This window comes from Lissotriton vulgaris, chromosome 8 (assembly GCF_964263255.1).
Source record: "Lissotriton vulgaris chromosome 8, aLisVul1.2, whole genome shotgun sequence".
NCBI classification, from domain to species: Eukaryota; Metazoa; Chordata; class Amphibia; order Caudata; family Salamandridae; genus Lissotriton; species Lissotriton vulgaris.
Window position 1 is genome coordinate 1,531,239,761 of NC_141696.1, and position 17,981 is coordinate 1,531,257,741.

At 38.7% G+C, this 17,981-nt stretch overlaps 9 non-coding genes across 9 annotated transcripts; all 9 read right to left on the minus strand.

The window, feature by feature from the left end:
- Window positions 1-3,154: 3,154 nt before the first annotated feature.
- On the minus strand, window positions 3,155-3,227 carry TRNAF-GAA (transfer RNA phenylalanine (anticodon GAA)). The gene has a single exon. It is a non-coding gene; the product is annotated as a tRNA-Phe (tRNA).
- A 1,672-nt stretch (window positions 3,228-4,899) lies between these two features.
- Window positions 4,900-4,972, minus strand: TRNAF-GAA (transfer RNA phenylalanine (anticodon GAA)). The gene has a single exon. It is a non-coding gene; the product is annotated as a tRNA-Phe (tRNA).
- Window positions 4,973-6,063: 1,091 nt separating this feature from the next.
- On the minus strand, window positions 6,064-6,136 carry TRNAF-GAA (transfer RNA phenylalanine (anticodon GAA)). Its single transcript has one exon. It is a non-coding gene; the product is annotated as a tRNA-Phe (tRNA).
- Window positions 6,137-6,646: 510 nt separating this feature from the next.
- Window positions 6,647-6,719, minus strand: TRNAF-GAA (transfer RNA phenylalanine (anticodon GAA)). The gene has a single exon. It is a non-coding gene; the product is annotated as a tRNA-Phe (tRNA).
- A 1,671-nt stretch (window positions 6,720-8,390) lies between these two features.
- Window positions 8,391-8,463, minus strand: TRNAF-GAA (transfer RNA phenylalanine (anticodon GAA)). The gene has a single exon. It is a non-coding gene; the product is annotated as a tRNA-Phe (tRNA).
- A 3,415-nt stretch (window positions 8,464-11,878) lies between these two features.
- Window positions 11,879-11,951, minus strand: TRNAF-GAA (transfer RNA phenylalanine (anticodon GAA)). Its single transcript has one exon. It is a non-coding gene; the product is annotated as a tRNA-Phe (tRNA).
- Window positions 11,952-13,626: 1,675 nt separating this feature from the next.
- On the minus strand, window positions 13,627-13,699 carry TRNAF-GAA (transfer RNA phenylalanine (anticodon GAA)). Its single transcript has one exon. It is a non-coding gene; the product is annotated as a tRNA-Phe (tRNA).
- A 510-nt stretch (window positions 13,700-14,209) lies between these two features.
- TRNAF-GAA (transfer RNA phenylalanine (anticodon GAA)) lies at window positions 14,210-14,282 on the minus strand. The gene has a single exon. It is a non-coding gene; the product is annotated as a tRNA-Phe (tRNA).
- Window positions 14,283-15,953: 1,671 nt separating this feature from the next.
- Window positions 15,954-16,026, minus strand: TRNAF-GAA (transfer RNA phenylalanine (anticodon GAA)). Its single transcript has one exon. It is a non-coding gene; the product is annotated as a tRNA-Phe (tRNA).
- Window positions 16,027-17,981: the final 1,955 nt, after the last annotated feature.

Genomic DNA, 17,981 nt, shown 5'->3' on the forward strand with positions numbered 1-17,981 from the left:
TGTGTTCAAGGGGAAGTGGAAGGTAATGCAGACCAGAGTTTACTTTACAAAAAAGCATGACATGGGAAACATTCATAGTCAAACCTGAAGGCAAGAGAGGTGGAAGCAAGTCTAGAAGGAGGACAGAAAGCAAAGTCTATGTTAAATTGATTGTGTTGTAGATCAGTTGGATAAAATTTGATGAATACAGAAAAAGGACTACAGCTGATTCCAAGACCTATTTTGTTAGAAGCAAAGAACCTCTCAACAGTGCCGAAACCCAGGATTGAACCAGGGACCTTTAGATCTTCAGTCTAACACTCTCCCAAATGAGCTATTTCGGCCTGCTGATGTCTGTGGTCTTCATACTTTAATTTGAACCATTTAACAAACTAGATGCAGGACCTGGATTTTTAACCTCATATGGTAGAGATATGTTTTAAGGAGTCCTGTATCATTCCCCAGTTAACTGGTGCAATGGGTAAATAGCATTTTTGGGATCCAGGTTAGGTAGTTGTTTTTTTAACTCTGAATGGACTAGCAGTATATTACCCAGATATATTTGGCATGAGTAGGTAAGCAATGTCATCTGACTACTGACATCTGTGTTCAAGGGGAAGTGGAATGTGATGCAGACAAGAGTTTACTTTACAAAAAAGGACGAAATGGGAAACATTCATAGTCAAACCTGAAGGCAAGATAGGTGGAAGAAAGTTTAAAAGGAGGACAGAAAGCAAAGTCTATGTTGAATTGATCATTTTGTAGATCAGTTGATAAAAATGTTGATAGAGAAAAAAGTACTACAGCTGATTCCAAGACCTATTTTGTTAGAAGCAAGGAACCTCTCAACTGTGCCGAAACCCGGGATTGAAACAGGGACCTTTAGATCTTCAGTCTAACGCTCTCCCAACTGAGCTATTTCGGCCTGCTTGTAGCTGTGGTCTTCATACTTTAATAAACCATTTAACAAAATAGATGCAGGACCTGGATTTTTAACCTCATATGGTAGAGATATGTTTTAAGGAGTCCTGTATCATTCCGCAATTAACTGGTGCAATGAGCAAATAGCATTTTTGGGATCCAGGTTAGGTAGTTGTTTTTTTAACTCTGAATGGACTAGCACTATATTACCCAGATATATTTGGCATGAGTAGGTAAGCAATGTCATCTGACTACTGACATCTGTGTTCAAGGGGAAGTGGAATGTGATGCAGACAAGAGTTTACTTTACAAAAAAGGACGAAATGGGAAACATTCATAGTCAAACCTGAAGGCAAGATAGGTGGAAGAAAGTTTAAAAGGAGGACAGAAAGCAAAGTCTATGTTGAATTGATCATTTTGTAGATCAGTTGATAAAAATGTTGATAGAGAAAAAAGAACTACAGCTGATTCCAAGACTTATTTTGTGAGAAGCAAGGAACCTCTCAACAGTGCCGACACCCGGGATTGAACCAGGGACCTTTAGATCTTCAGTCTAACGCTCTCCCAACTGAGCTATTTTGGCCTCCTGCTAGCTGTAGTCTTCATACTTTGATTTGAACCATTTAACAAAATAGATGCATGACCTGGATATTTGACCTTATAGGTTAGAGATATGTTTTAAGGAGTCCTGTATCATTCAGCAGTTAACTGGTGCAATGGGTAAATACTATTTTTGGGATCCAGGTTAGGTCATTTTTTTTTTAACTCCGAATGGACTAGCACTATATTACCCAGACGTATTTTGCCTGAGTAGGTAAGCAATGTCATCGGACCACTGACATCTGTGTTCAAGGGGAAGTGGAAGGTAATGCAGACCAGAGTTTACTTTACAAAAAAGCATGACATGGGAAACATTCATAGTCAAACCTGAAGGCAAGAGAGGTGGAAGCAAGTCTAGAAGGAGGACAGAAAGCAAAGTCTATGTTAAATTGATTGTGTTGTAGATCAGTTGGAAAACATTTGATGAATACAGAAAAAGGACTACAGCTGATTCCAAGACCTATTTTGTTAGAAGCAAAGAACCTCTCAACAGTGCCGAAACCCGGGATTGAACCAGGGACCTTTAGATCTTCAGTCTAACACTCTCCCAAATGAGCTATTTCGGAATGCTGATGTCTGTGGTCTTCATACTTTAATTTGAACCATTTAACAAACTAGATGCAGGACCTGGATTTTTAACCTCATATGGTAGAGATATGTTTTAAGGAGTCCTGTATCATTCCCCAGTTAACTGGTGCAATGGGTAAATAGCATTTTTGGGATCCAGGTTAGGTAGTTGTTTTTTTAACTCTGAATGGACTAGCAGTATATTACCCAGATATATTTGGCATGAGTAGGTAAGCAATGTCATCTGACTACTGACATATGTGTTCAAGGGGAAGTGGAATGTGATGCAGACAAGAGTTTACTTTACAAAAAAGGACGAAATGGGAAACATTCATAGTCAAACCTGAAGGCAAGATAGGTGGAAGAAAGTTTAAAAGGAGGACAGAAAGCAAAGTCTATGTTGAATTGATCATTTTGTAGATCAGTTGATAAAAATGTTGATAGAGAAAAAAGTACTACAGCTGATTCCAAGACCTATTTTGTTAGAAGCAAGGAACCTCTCAACTGTGCCGAAACCCGGGATTGAAACAGGGACCTTTAGATCTTCAGTCTAACGCTCTCCCAACTGAGCTATTTCGGCCTGCTTGTAGTTGTGGTCTTCATGCTTTAATAAACCATTTAACAAAATAGATGCAGGACCTGGATTTTTAACCTCATATGGTAGAGATATGTTTTAATGAGTCCTGTATCATTCCCAATTAACTGGTGCAATGGGTAAACAGCATTTTTGGGATCCAGGTTAGGTAGTTGTTTTTTTAACTCTGAATGGGCTAGCACTAAATTTCCCAGATATATTATGCATGAGTAGGTAAGCAATGTCAGCTGACTACTGACATCTGTGTTCAAGGGGAAGTGGAAGGTAATGCAGACAAGAGTTTACTTTACAAAAAAGCATGAAATGGGAAATATTCATTGTCAAACCTGAAGGTAAGAGAGGTGGAAGCAAGTTTAGAAGGAGGACATAAAGCAAAGTCTATGTTAAATTGATTGTGTTGTAGATCAGTTGGAAAAAATTTGATGAATAGAGAAACAGTACTAAAGCTGATTCCAAGACCTATTTTGTTAGAAGCAAGGAACCTCTCAACTGTGCCGAAACCTGGGATTGAACCAGGGACCTTTAGATCTTCAGTCTAACGCTCTCCCAACTGAGCTATTTCGGCCTGCTTATAGCTGTGGTCTTCATACTTTAATTTAAACCATTTAACAAAATAGATGCAGGACCTGGATTTTTAACCTCATATGGTAGAGATATGTTTTAAGGAGTCCTGTATCATTCCGCAATTAACTGGTACAATGGGTAAATAGCATTTTTGGGATCCAGGTTAGGTAGTTGTTTTTTTAACTCTGAATGGACTAGCACTATATTACCCAGATATATTTGGCATGAGTAGGTAAGCAATGTCATCTGACTACTGACATCTGTGTTCAAGGGGAAGTGGAAGGTAATGCAGACAAGAGTTTACTTTACAAAAAAGCATGAAATGGGAAATATTCATTGTCAAACCTGAAGGTAAGAGAGGTGGAAGCAAGTTTAGAAGGAGGACATAAAGCAAAGTCTATGTTAAATTGATTGTGTTGTAGATCAGTTGGAAAAAATTTGATGAATAGAGAAAAAGAACTACAGCTGATTCCAAGACCTATTTTGTTAGAAGCAAGGAACCTCTCAACTGTGCCGAAACCCAGGATTGAACCAGGGGCCTTTAGATCTTCAGTCTAACGCTCCTACAACTGAGCTATTTCGGCCTTCTGATAGCTGGGGTCTTCATACTTTAATTTGAAGCATTTGACAAAATAGATGCAGGACCTGGATTTTTAACCTCATATGGTAGAGATATGTTTTGAGGAGTCCTGTATCATTCCCCAGTTAGCTGGTGCAATGGGCAAATAGCATTTTTGGGATCCAGGTTAGGTAGTTGTTTTTTTAACTCTGAATGGACTAGCACTATATTACCCAGATATATTTGGCATGAGTAGGTAAGCAATGTCATCTGACTACTGACATCTGTGTTCAAGGGGAAGTGGAATGTGATGCAGACAAGAGTTTACTTTACAAAAAAGGACGAAATGGAAAACATTCATAGTCAAACCTGAAGGCAAGATAGGTGGAAGAAAGTTTAAAAGGAGGACAGAAAGCAAAGTCTATGTTGAATTGATCATTTTGTAGATCAGTTGACAAAAATGTTGATAGAGAAAAAAGTACTACAGCTGATTCCAAGACCTATTTTGTTAGAAGCAAGGAACCTCTCAACTGTGCCGAAACCCAGGATTGAACCAGGGACCTTTAGATCTTCAGTCTAACGCTCTCCCAACTTAGCTATTTCTGCCTGCTTATAGCTGTGGTCTTCATACTTTAATTTAAACCATTTAACAAAATAGATGCAGGACCTGGATTTTTAACCTCATATGGTGAGATATGTTTTAAGGAGTCCTGTATCATTCTGCAATTAACTGGTGCAATAGGTAAATAGCATTTTTGGATCCAGGTTAGGTAGTTGTTTTTTTAACTCTGAATGGACTAGCACTATATTACCCAGATATATTTGGCATGAGTAGGTTAGCAATGTCATCTGACTACTGACATCTGTGTTCAAGGGGAATTGGAAGGTAATGCAGACAAGAGTTTACTTTACAAAAAAGCATGAAATGGGAAATATTCATTGTCAAACCTGAAGGTAAGAGAGGTGGAAGCAAGTTTAGAAGGAGGATATAAAGCAAAGTCTATGTTAAATTGATTGTGTTGTAGATCAGTTGGAAAAAATTTGATGAATAGAGAAAAAGTACTACAGCTGATTCCAAGACCTATTTTGTTAGAAGCAAGGAACCTCTCAACTGTGCCGAAACCCGGGATTGAACCAGGGACCTTTAGATCTTCAGTCTAACGCTCTCCCAACTGAGCTATTTCGGCCTTCTGACAGCTGGGGTCTTCATACTTTTATTTGAACCATTTAACAAAATAGATGCAGGACCTGGATTTTTAACCTCATATGGTAGAGATATGTTTTAAGGAGTCCTGTATCATTCCCCAGTTAACTGGTGCAATGGGTAAATAGCATTTTTGGGATCCAGGTTAGGTAGTTGTTTTTTTAACTCTGAATGGACTAGCACTATATTACCTAGATATATTTGGCATGAGTAGGTAAGCAATGTCATCTGACTACTGACATCTGTGTTCAAGGGGAAGTGGAGTGTGATGCAGACAAGAGTTTACTTTACAAAAAAGGACGAAATGGGAAACATTCATTGTCAAACCTGAAGGCAAGATAGGTGGAAGAAAGTTTAAAAGGAGGACAGAAAGCAAAGTCTATGTTGAGTTGATCATTTTGTAGATCAGTTGATAAAAATGTTGATAGAGAAAAAAGTACTACAGCTGATTCCAAGACCTATTTTGTTAGAAGCAAGGAACCTCTCAACTGTGCCGAAACCCGGGATTGAACGAGGGACCTTTAGATCTTCAGTCTAACGCTCTCCCAACTGAGCTATTGCGGCCTGCGTATAGCTGTGGTCTTCATACTTTAATTTAAACCATTTAACAAAATAGATGCAGGACCTGGATTTTTAACCTCATATGGTAGAGATATGTTTTAAGGAGTCCTGTATCATTCCGCAATTAACTGGTGCAATGAGCAAATAGCATTTTTGGGATCCAGGTTAGGTAGTTGTTTTTTTAACTCTGAATGGACTAGCACTATATTACCCAGATATATTTGGCATGAGTAGGTAAGCAATGTCATCTGACTACTGACATCTGTGTTCAAGGGGAAGTGGAAGGTAATGCAGACAAGAGTTTACTTTACAAAAAAGCATGAAATGGGAAATATTCATTGTCAAACCTGAAGGTAAGAGAGGTGGAAGCAAGTTTAGAAGGAGGACATAAAGCAAAGTCTATGTTAAATTGATTGTGTTGTAGATCAGTTAGAAAAAATTTGATGAATAGAGAAAAAGTACTACAGCTGATTCCAAGACCTATTTTGTTAGAAGCAAGGAACCTCTCAACTGTGCCGAAACCCGGGATTGAACCGGGGACCTTTAGATCTTCAGTCTAACGCTCTCCCAACTGAGCTATTTCGGCCTGCTTATAGCTGTGGTCTTCATACTTTAATTTAAACCATTTAACAAAATAGATGCAGGACCTGGATTTGTAACCTCATATGGTAGAGATATGTTTTAAGGAGTCCCGTATCATTCCGCAATTAACTGGTACAATGGGTAAATAGCATTTTTTGGATCCAGGTTAGGTAGTTGTTTTTTTAACTGTGAATGGACTAGCACTATATTACCCAGATATATTTGGCATGAGTAGGTAAGCAATGTCATCTGACTACTGACATCTGTGTTCAAGGGGAAGTGGAAGGTAATGCAGACAAGAGTTTACTTTACAAAAAAGCATGAAATGGGAAATATTCATTGTCAAACCTGAAGGTAAGAGAGGTGGAAGCAAGTTTAGAAGGAGGACATAAAGCAAAGTCTATGTTAAATTGATTGTGTTGTAGATCAGTTGGAAAAAATTTGATGAATAGAGAAAAAGTACTACAGCTGATTCCAAGACCTATTTTGTTAGAAGCAAGGAACCTCTCAACTGTGCCGAAACCCGGGATTGAACCAGGGACCTTTAGATCTTCAGTCTAACGCTCTCCCAACTGAGCTATTTCGGCCTTCTGATAGCTGGGGTCTTCATACTTTAATTTGAACCATTTAACAAAATAGATGCAGGACCTGGATTTTTAACCTCATATGGTAGAGATATGTTTTAAGGAGTCCTGTATCATTCCCCAGTTAACTGGTGCAATGGGTAAATAGCATTTTTGGGATCCAGGTTAGGTAGTTGTGTTTTTTAACTCTGAATGGACTAGCACTATATTACCTAGATATATTTGGCATGAGTAGGTAAGCAATGTCATCTGACTACTGACATCTGTGTTCAAGGTGAAGTGGAATGTGATGCAGACAAGAGTTTACTTCACAAAAAAGGACGAAATGGGAAACATTCATTGTCAAACCTGAAGGCAAGATAGGTGGAAGAAAGTTTAAAAGGAGGACAGAAAGCAAAGTCTATGTTGAATTGATCATTTGTAGATCAGTTGATAAAAATGTTGATAGAGAAAAAAGTACTACAGCTGATTCCAAGACCTATTTTGTTAGAAGCAAGGAACCTCTCAACTGTGCCGAAACCCGGGATTGAACCAGGGACCTTTAGATCTTCAGTCTAACGCTCTCCCAACTGAGCTATTGAGCCCTTCTTATAGCTGTGGTCTTCATACTTTAATTTAAACCATTTAACAAAATAGATGCAGGACCTGGATTTTTAACCTCATATGGTAGAGATATGTTTTATGGAGTCCTGTATCATTCCGCAATTAACTGGTGCAATGAGCAAATAGCATTTTTGGGATCCAGGTTAGGTAGTTGTTTTTTTAACTCTGAATGGACTAGCACTATATTACCCAGATATATTTGGCATGAGTAGGTAAGCAATGTCATCTGACTACTGACATCTGTGTTCAAGGGGAAGTGGAAGGTAATGCAGACAAGAGTTTACTTTACAAAAAAGCATGAAATGGGAAATATTCATTGTCAAACCTAAAGGTAAGAGAGGTGGAAGCAGGTTTAGAAGGAGGACATAAAGCAAAGTCTATGTTAAATTGATTGTCTTGTAGATCAGTTGGAAAAAATTTGATGAATAGAGAAAAAGTACTACAGCTGATTCCAAAACCTATTTTGTTAGAAGCAAGGAACCTCTCAACTGTGCCGAAACCCGGGATTGAACCAGGGACCTTTAGATCTTCAGTCTGTCGCTCTCCCAACTGAGCTATTTCGGCCTGCTTATAGCTGTGGTCTTCATGCTTTAATAAACCATTTAACAAAATAGATGCAGGACCTGGATTTTTAACCTCATATGGTAGAGATATGTTTTAATGAGTCCTGTATCATTCCCAATTAACTGGTGCAATGGGTAAACAGCATTTTTGGGATCCAGGTTAGGTAGTTGTTTTTTTAACTCTGAATGGGCTAGCACTAAATTTCCCAGATATATTATGCATGAGTAGGTAAGCAATGTCAGCTGACTACTGACATCTGTGTTCAAGGGGAAGTGGAAGGTAATGCAGACAAGAGTTTACTTTACAAAAAAGCATGAAATGGGAAATATTCATTGTCAAACCTGAAGGTAAGAGAGGTGGAAGCAAGTTTAGAAGGAGGACATAAAGCAAAGTCTATGTTAAATTGATTGTGTTGTAGATCAGTTGGAAAAAATTTGATGAATAGAGAAACAGTACTACAGCTGATTCCAAGACCTATTTTGTTAGAAGCAAGGAACCTCTCAACTGTGCCGAAACCTGGGATTGAACCAGGGACCTTTAGATCTTCAGTCTAACACTCTCCCAACTGAGCTATTTCGGCCTGCTTATAGCTGTGGTCTTCATACTTTAATTTAAACCATTTAACAAAATAGATGCAGGACCTGGATTTTTAACCTCATATGGTAGAGATATGTTTTAAGGAGTCCTGTATCATTCCGCAATTAACTGGTGCAATGGGTAAATAGCATTTTTGGGATCCAGGTTAGGTAGTTGTTTTTTTAACTCTGAATGGACTAGCACTATATTACCCAGATATATTTGGCATGAGTAGGTAAGCAATGTCATCTGACTACTGACATCTGTGTTCAAGGGGAAGTGGAAGGTAATGCAGACAAGAGTTTACTTTACAAAAAAAATGAAATGGGAAATATTCATTGTCAAACCTGAAGGTAAGAGAGGTGGAAGCAAGTTTAGAAGGAGGACATAAAGCAAAGTCTATGTTAAATTGATTGTGTTGTAGATCAGTTGGAAAAAATTTGATGAATAGAGAAAAAGAACTACAGCTGATTCCAAGACCTATTTTGTTAGAAGCAAGGAACCTCTCAACTGTGCCGAAACCCAGGATTGAACCAGGGACCTTTAGATCTTCAGTCTAACGCTCTCCCAACTGAGCTATTTCGGCCTTCTGATAGCTGGGGTCTTCATACTTTAATTTAAACCATTTAACAAAATAGATGCAGGACCTGGATTTTTAACCTCATATGGTAGAGATATGTTTTAAGGAGTCCTGTATCATTCCCCAGTTAACTGGTGCAATGGGTAAATAGCATTTTTGGGATCCAGGTTAGGTAGTTGTTTTTTTAACTCTGAATGGACTAGCACTATATTACCTAGATATATTTGGCATGAGTAGGTAAGCAATGTCATCTGACTACTGACATCTGTGTTCAAGGGGAAGTGGAATGTGATGCAGACAAGAGTTTACTTTACAAAAAAGGACGAAATGGGAAACATTCATTGTCAAACCTGAAGGCAAGATAGGTGGAAGAAAGTTTAAAAGGAGGACAGAAAGCAAAGTCTATGTTGAATTGATCATTTTGTAGATCAGTTGATAAAAATGTTGATAGAGAAAAAAGTACTACAGCTGATTCCAAGACCTATTTTGTTAGAAGCAAGACACCTCTCAACTGTGCCGAAACCCAGGATTTAACCAGGGACCTTTAGATCTTCAGTCTAACGCTCTCCCAACTGAGCTATTGCGGCCTGCTTATAGCTGTGGTCTTCATACTTTAATTTAAACCATTTAACAAAATAGATGCAGGACCTGGATTTTTAACCTCATATGGTAGAGATATGTTTTAAGGAGTCCTGTATCATTCCCCAGTTAACTGGTGCAATGGGTAAATAGCATTTTTGGGATCCAGGTTAGGTAGTTGTTTTTTTAACTCGAAATGGACTAGCACTATATTACCTAGATATATTTGGCATGAGTAGGTAAGCAATGTCATCTGACTACTGACATCTGTGTTCAAGGGGAAGTGGAATGTGATGCAGACAAGAGTTTACTTTACAAAAAAGGACGAAATGGGAAACATTCATTGTCAAACCTGAAGGCAAGATAGGTGGAAGAAAGTTTAAAAGGAGGACAGAAAGCAAAGTCTATGTTGAATTGATCATTTTGTAGATCAGTTGATAAAAATGTTAATAGAGAAAAAAGTACTAGAGCTGATTCCAAGACCTATTTTGTTAGAAGCAAGGAACCTCTGAACTGTGCCGAAACCCGGGATTGAACCAGGGACCTTTAGATCTTCAGTCTAACGCTCTCCCAACTGAGCTATTTTGGCCTCCTGCTAGCTGTAGTCTTCATACTTTGATTTGAACCATTTAACAAAATAGATGCATGACCTGGATATTTGACCTTATAGGTTAGAGATATGTTTTAAGGAGTCCTGTATCATTCAGCAGTTAACTGGTGCAATGGGTAAATACTATTTTTGGGATCCAGGTTAGGTCATTTTTTTTTTAACTCCGAATGGACTAGCACTATATTACCCAGACGTATTTTGCCTGAGTAGGTAAGCAATGTCATCGGACCACTGACATCTGTGTTCAAGGGGAAGTGGAAGGTAATGCAGACCAGAGTTTACTTTACAAAAAAGCATGACATGGGAAACATTCATAGTCAAACCTGAAGGCAAGAGAGGTGGAAGCAAGTCTAGAAGGAGGACAGAAAGCAAAGTCTATGTTAAATTGATTGTGTTGTAGATCAGTTGGAAAACATTTGATGAATACAGAAAAAGGACTACAGCTGATTCCAAGACCTATTTTGTTAGAAGCAAAGAACCTCTCAACAGTGCCGAAACCCGGGATTGAACCAGGGACCTTTAGATCTTCAGTCTAACACTCTCCCAAATGAGCTATTTCGGAATGCTGATGTCTGTGGTCTTCATACTTTAATTTGAACCATTTAACAAACTAGATGCAGGACCTGGATTTTTAACCTCATATGGTAGAGATATGTTTTAAGGAGTCCTGTATCATTCCCCAGTTAACTGGTGCAATGGGTAAATAGCATTTTTGGGATCCAGGTTAGGTAGTTGTTTTTTTAACTCTGAATGGACTAGCAGTATATTACCCAGATATATTTGGCATGAGTAGGTAAGCAATGTCATCTGACTACTGACATATGTGTTCAAGGGGAAGTGGAATGTGATGCAGACAAGAGTTTACTTTACAAAAAAGGACGAAATGGGAAACATTCATAGTCAAACCTGAAGGCAAGATAGGTGGAAGAAAGTTTAAAAGGAGGACAGAAAGCAAAGTCTATGTTGAATTGATCATTTTGTAGATCAGTTGATAAAAATGTTGATAGAGAAAAAAGTACTACAGCTGATTCCAAGACCTATTTTGTTAGAAGCAAGGAACCTCTCAACTGTGCCGAAACCCGGGATTGAAACAGGGACCTTTAGATCTTCAGTCTAACGCTCTCCCAACTGAGCTATTTCGGCCTGCTTGTAGTTGTGGTCTTCATGCTTTAATAAACCATTTAACAAAATAGATGCAGGACCTGGATTTTTAACCTCATATGGTAGAGATATGTTTTAATGAGTCCTGTATCATTCCCAATTAACTGGTGCAATGGGTAAACAGCATTTTTGGGATCCAGGTTAGGTAGTTGTTTTTTTAACTCTGAATGGGCTAGCACTAAATTTCCCAGATATATTATGCATGAGTAGGTAAGCAATGTCAGCTGACTACTGACATCTGTGTTCAAGGGGAAGTGGAAGGTAATGCAGACAAGAGTTTACTTTACAAAAAAGCATGAAATGGGAAATATTCATTGTCAAACCTGAAGGTAAGAGAGGTGGAAGCAAGTTTAGAAGGAGGACATAAAGCAAAGTCTATGTTAAATTGATTGTGTTGTAGATCAGTTGGAAAAAATTTGATGAATAGAGAAACAGTACTAAAGCTGATTCCAAGACCTATTTTGTTAGAAGCAAGGAACCTCTCAACTGTGCCGAAACCTGGGATTGAACCAGGGACCTTTAGATCTTCAGTCTAACGCTCTCCCAACTGAGCTATTTCGGCCTGCTTATAGCTGTGGTCTTCATACTTTAATTTAAACCATTTAACAAAATAGATGCAGGACCTGGATTTTTAACCTCATATGGTAGAGATATGTTTTAAGGAGTCCTGTATCATTCCGCAATTAACTGGTACAATGGGTAAATAGCATTTTTGGGATCCAGGTTAGGTAGTTGTTTTTTTAACTCTGAATGGACTAGCACTATATTACCCAGATATATTTGGCATGAGTAGGTAAGCAATGTCATCTGACTACTGACATCTGTGTTCAAGGGGAAGTGGAAGGTAATGCAGACAAGAGTTTACTTTACAAAAAAGCATGAAATGGGAAATATTCATTGTCAAACCTGAAGGTAAGAGAGGTGGAAGCAAGTTTAGAAGGAGGACATAAAGCAAAGTCTATGTTAAATTGATTGTGTTGTAGATCAGTTGGAAAAAATTTGATGAATAGAGAAAAAGAACTACAGCTGATTCCAAGACCTATTTTGTTAGAAGCAAGGAACCTCTCAACTGTGCCGAAACCCAGGATTGAACCAGGGGCCTTTAGATCTTCAGTCTAACGCTCCTACAACTGAGCTATTTCGGCCTTCTGATAGCTGGGGTCTTCATACTTTAATTTGAAGCATTTGACAAAATAGATGCAGGACCTGGATTTTTAACCTCATATGGTAGAGATATGTTTTGAGGAGTCCTGTATCATTCCCCAGTTAGCTGGTGCAATGGGCAAATAGCATTTTTGGGATCCAGGTTAGGTAGTTGTTTTTTTAACTCTGAATGGACTAGCACTATATTACCCAGATATATTTGGCATGAGTAGGTAAGCAATGTCATCTGACTACTGACATCTGTGTTCAAGGGGAAGTGGAATGTGATGCAGACAAGAGTTTACTTTACAAAAAAGGACGAAATGGAAAACATTCATAGTCAAACCTGAAGGCAAGATAGGTGGAAGAAAGTTTAAAAGGAGGACAGAAAGCAAAGTCTATGTTGAATTGATCATTTTGTAGATCAGTTGACAAAAATGTTGATAGAGAAAAAAGTACTACAGCTGATTCCAAGACCTATTTTGTTAGAAGCAAGGAACCTCTCAACTGTGCCGAAACCCAGGATTGAACCAGGGACCTTTAGATCTTCAGTCTAACGCTCTCCCAACTTAGCTATTTCTGCCTGCTTATAGCTGTGGTCTTCATACTTTAATTTAAACCATTTAACAAAATAGATGCAGGACCTGGATTTTTAACCTCATATGGTAGAGATATGTTTTAAGGAGTCCTGTATCATTCCGCAATTAACTGGTGCAATGAGCAAATAGCATTTTTGGGATCCAGGTTAGGTAGTTGTTTTTTTTAACTCTGAATGGACTAGCACTATATTACCCAGATATATTTGGCATGAGTAGGTAAGCAATGTCATCTGACTACTGACATCTGTGTTCAAGGGGAAGTGGAAGGTAATGCAGACAAGAGTTTACTTTACAAAAAAGCATGAAATGGGAAATATTCATTGTCAAACCTGAAGGTAAGAGAGGTGGAAGCAAGTTTAGAAGGAGGACATAAAGCAAAGTCTATGTTAAATTGATTGTGTTGTAGATCAGTTAGAAAAAATTTGATGAATAGAGAAAAAGTACTACAGCTGATTCCAAGACCTATTTTGTTAGAAGCAAGGAACCTCTCAACTGTGCCGAAACCCGGGATTGAACCGGGGACCTTTAGATCTTCAGTCTAACGCTCTCCCAACTGAGCTATTTCGGCCTGCTTATAGCTGTGGTCTTCATACTTTAATTTAAACCATTTAACAAAATAGATGCAGGACCTGGATTTGTAACCTCATATGGTAGAGATATGTTTTAAGGAGTCCCGTATCATTCCGCAATTAACTGGTACAATGGGTAAATAGCATTTTTTGGATCCAGGTTAGGTAGTTGTTTTTTTAACTGTGAATGGACTAGCACTATATTACCCAGATATATTTGGCATGAGTAGGTAAGCAATGTCATCTGACTACTGACATCTGTGTTCAAGGGGAAGTGGAAGGTAATGCAGACAAGAGTTTACTTTACAAAAAAGCATGAAATGGGAAATATTCATTGTCAAACCTGAAGGTAAGAGAGGTGGAAGCAAGTTTAGAAGGAGGACATAAAGCAAAGTCTATGTTAAATTGATTGTGTTGTAGATCAGTTGGAAAAAATTTGATGAATAGAGAAAAAGTACTACAGCTGATTCCAAGACCTATTTTGTTAGAAGCAAGGAACCTCTCAACTGTGCCGAAACCCGGGATTGAACCAGGGACCTTTAGATCTTCAGTCTAACGCTCTCCCAACTGAGCTATTTCGGCCTTCTGATAGCTGGGGTCTTCATACTTTAATTTGAACCATTTAACAAAATAGATGCAGGACCTGGATTTTTAACCTCATATGGTAGAGATATGTTTTAAGGAGTCCTGTATCATTCCCCAGTTAACTGGTGCAATGGGTAAATAGCATTTTTGGGATCCAGGTTAGGTAGTTGTGTTTTTTAACTCTGAATGGACTAGCACTATATTACCTAGATATATTTGGCATGAGTAGGTAAGCAATGTCATCTGACTACTGACATCTGTGTTCAAGGGGAAGTGGAATGTGATGCAGACAAGAGTTTACTTCACAAAAAAGGACGAAATGGGAAACATTCATTGTCAAACCTGAAGGCAAGATAGGTGGAAGAAAGTTTAAAAGGAGGACAGAAAGCAAAGTCTATGTTGAATTGATCATTTGTAGATCAGTTGATAAAAATGTTGATAGAGAAAAAAGTACTACAGCTGATTCCAAGACCTATTTTGTTAGAAGCAAGGAACCTCTCAACTGTGCCGAAACCCGGGATTGAACCAGGGACCTTTAGATCTTCAGTCTAACGCTCTCCCAACTGAGCTATTGAGCCCTTCTTATAGCTGTGGTCTTCATACTTTAATTTAAACCATTTAACAAAATAGATGCAGGACCTGGATTTTTAACCTCATATGGTAGAGATATGTTTTATGGAGTCCTGTATCATTCCGCAATTAACTGGTGCAATGAGCAAATAGCATTTTTGGGATCCAGGTTAGGTAGTTGTTTTTTTAACTCTGAATGGACTAGCACTATATTACCCAGATATATTTGGCATGAGTAGGTAAGCAATGTCATCTGACTACTGACATCTGTGTTCAAGGGGAAGTGGAAGGTAATGCAGACAAGAGTTTACTTTACAAAAAAGCATGAAATGGGAAATATTCATTGTCAAACCTGAAGGTAAGAGAGGTGGAAGCAGGTTTAGAAGGAGGACATAAAGCAAAGTCTATGTTAAATTGATTGTCTTGTAGATCAGTTGGAAAAAATTTGATGAATAGAGAAAAAGTACTACAGCTGATTCCAAAACCTATTTTGTTAGAAGCAAGGAACCTCTCAACTGTGCCGAAACCCGGGATTGAACCAGGGACCTTTAGATCTTCAGTCTGTCGCTCTCCCAACTGAGCTATTTCGGCCTGCTTATAGCTGTGGTCTTCATGCTTTAATAAACCATTTAACAAAATAGATGCAGGACCTGGATTTTTAACCTCATATGGTAGAGATATGTTTTAATGAGTCCTGTATCATTCCCAATTAACTGGTGCAATGGGTAAACAGCATTTTTGGGATCCAGGTTAGGTAGTTGTTTTTTTAACTCTGAATGGGCTAGCACTAAATTTCCCAGATATATTATGCATGAGTAGGTAAGCAATGTCAGCTGACTACTGACATCTGTGTTCAAGGGGAAGTGGAAGGTAATGCAGACAAGAGTTTACTTTACAAAAAAGCATGAAATGGGAAATATTCATTGTCAAACCTGAAGGTAAGAGAGGTGGAAGCAAGTTTAGAAGGAGGACATAAAGCAAAGTCTATGTTAAATTGATTGTGTTGTAGATCAGTTGGAAAAAATTTGATGAATAGAGAAACAGTACTACAGCTGATTCCAAGACCTATTTTGTTAGAAGCAAGGAACCTCTCAACTGTGCCGAAACCTGGGATTGAACCAGGGACCTTTAGATCTTCAGTCTAACACTCTCCCAACTGAGCTATTTCGGCCTGCTTATAGCTGTGGTCTTCATACTTTAATTTAAACCATTTAACAAAATAGATGCAGGACCTGGATTTTTAACCTCATATGGTAGAGATATGTTTTAAGGAGTCCTGTATCATTCCGCAATTAACTGGTGCAATGGGTAAATAGCATTTTTGGGATCCAGGTTAGGTAGTTGTTTTTTTAACTCTGAATGGACTAGCACTATATTACCCAGATATATTTGGCATGAGTAGGTAAGCAATGTCATCTGACTACTGACATCTGTGTTCAAGGGGAAGTGGAAGGTAATGCAGACAAGAGTTTACTTTACAAAAAAAATGAAATGGGAAATATTCATTGTCAAACCTGAAGGTAAGAGAGGTGGAAGCAAGTTTAGAAGGAGGACATAAAGCAAAGTCTATGTTAAATTGATTGTGTTGTAGATCAGTTGGAAAAAATTTGATGAATAGAGAAAAAGAACTACAGCTGATTCCAAGACCTATTTTGTTAGAAGCAAGGAACCTCTCAACTGTGCCGAAACCCAGGATTGAACCAGGGACCTTTAGATCTTCAGTCTAACGCTCTCCCAACTGAGCTATTTCGGCCTTCTGATAGCTGGGGTCTTCATACTTTAATTTAAACCATTTAACAAAATAGATGCAGGACCTGGATTTTTAACCTCATATGGTAGAGATATGTTTTAAGGAGTCCTGTATCATTCCCCAGTTAACTGGTGCAATGGGTAAATAGCATTTTTGGGATCCAGGTTAGGTAGTTGTTTTTTTAACTCTGAATGGACTAGCACTATATTACCTAGATATATTTGGCATGAGTAGGTAAGCAATGTCATCTGACTACTGACATCTGTGTTCAAGGGGAAGTGGAATGTGATGCAGACAAGAGTTTACTTTACAAAAAAGGACGAAATGGGAAACATTCATTGTCAAACCTGAAGGCAAGATAGGTGGAAGAAAGTTTAAAAGGAGGACAGAAAGCAAAGTCTATGTTGAATTGATCATTTTGTAGATCAGTTGATAAAAATGTTGATAGAGAAAAAAGTACTACAGCTGATTCCAAGACCTATTTTGTTAGAAGCAAGACACCTCTCAACTGTGCCGAAACCCAGGATTTAACCAGGGACCTTTAGATCTTCAGTCTAACGCTCTCCCAACTGAGCTATTGCGGCCTGCTTATAGCTGTGGTCTTCATACTTTAATTTAAACCATTTAACAAAATAGATGCAGGACCTGGATTTTTAACCTCATATGGTAGAGATATGTTTTAAGGAGTCCTGTATCATTCCCCAGTTAACTGGTGCAATGGGTAAATAGCATTTTTGGGATCCAGGTTAGGTAGTTGTTTTTTTAACTCGAAATGGACTAGCACTATATTACCTAGATATATTTGGCATGAGTAGGTAAGCAATGTCATCTGACTACTGACATCTGTGTTCAAGGGGAAGTGGAATGTGATGCAGACAAGAGTTTACTTTACAAAAAAGGACGAAATGGGAAACATTCATTGTCAAACCTGAAGGCAAGATAGGTGGAAGAAAGTTTAAAAGGAGGACAGAAAGCAAAGTCTATGTTGAATTGATCATTTTGTAGATCAGTTGATAAAAATGTTAATAGAGAAAAAAGTACTAGAGCTGATTCCAAGACCTATTTTGTTAGAAGCAAGGAACCTCTGAACTGTGCCGAAACCCGGGATTGAACCAGGGACCTTTAGATCTTGGAAAGGGGCGACCACTCGGTCCCCCCGAACGTATGGCAGAGTGCCTCGATCCCCCCGGGAAGCCATTTTTGGGCGGGAGGCGCGTCTCGGCTGGTATGCCCGAAGCGGCGTAGCCGGGGCGCGCTTTTTCCCGCCCTAGAGTGGGCTGGCCTAGACACTGACGCGGCCGGCCACGCCCTCGGGGCAGGCAGGGGCGGGTTTACGCCCGCCCTGAAGATGGATAAAAAGGGACGCAAGACCAGAA